Below are 376 nucleotides of genomic sequence, written 5' to 3' on the forward strand. Positions count from 1 at the left end.
TTTAAAAAATACTGTAGTTTAGTTCAGTCTCTTATTAGAATTTTTTTTTGTTTTCTTTGTTGAATTGCCTATTTTATTTTGTTATCACTTTTTTTTCTAGCTTCATGTCACTTTGAATAAAATTTCACCTTGAAATTTGTTTGCCAGAAAGCTGTTTATAAAATGTGAGATGACTTGTGCTACAGGGATTCTTTCATTAGTTATAGTTTTGCTCAATCTGAAATATAAACCATCACTTTTCTCTGTGTCTGCCATCCTGGAACAAGAACTTCACATCTTCTCAAGAACTTCTGGGGTCTGGGGAGATGGCTCAGTGGAATAAGTGCTTCCCTGGCAAGCACAAGGATCTGAGTTCAATCCCCCATTCCACAAAAAA

The sequence above is a fragment of the Octodon degus genome, unplaced genomic scaffold (genome assembly GCF_000260255.1).
Source record: "Octodon degus isolate 3935 unplaced genomic scaffold, OctDeg1.0 scaffold00086, whole genome shotgun sequence".
Lineage (NCBI taxonomy): Eukaryota > Metazoa > Chordata > Mammalia > Rodentia > Octodontidae > Octodon > Octodon degus.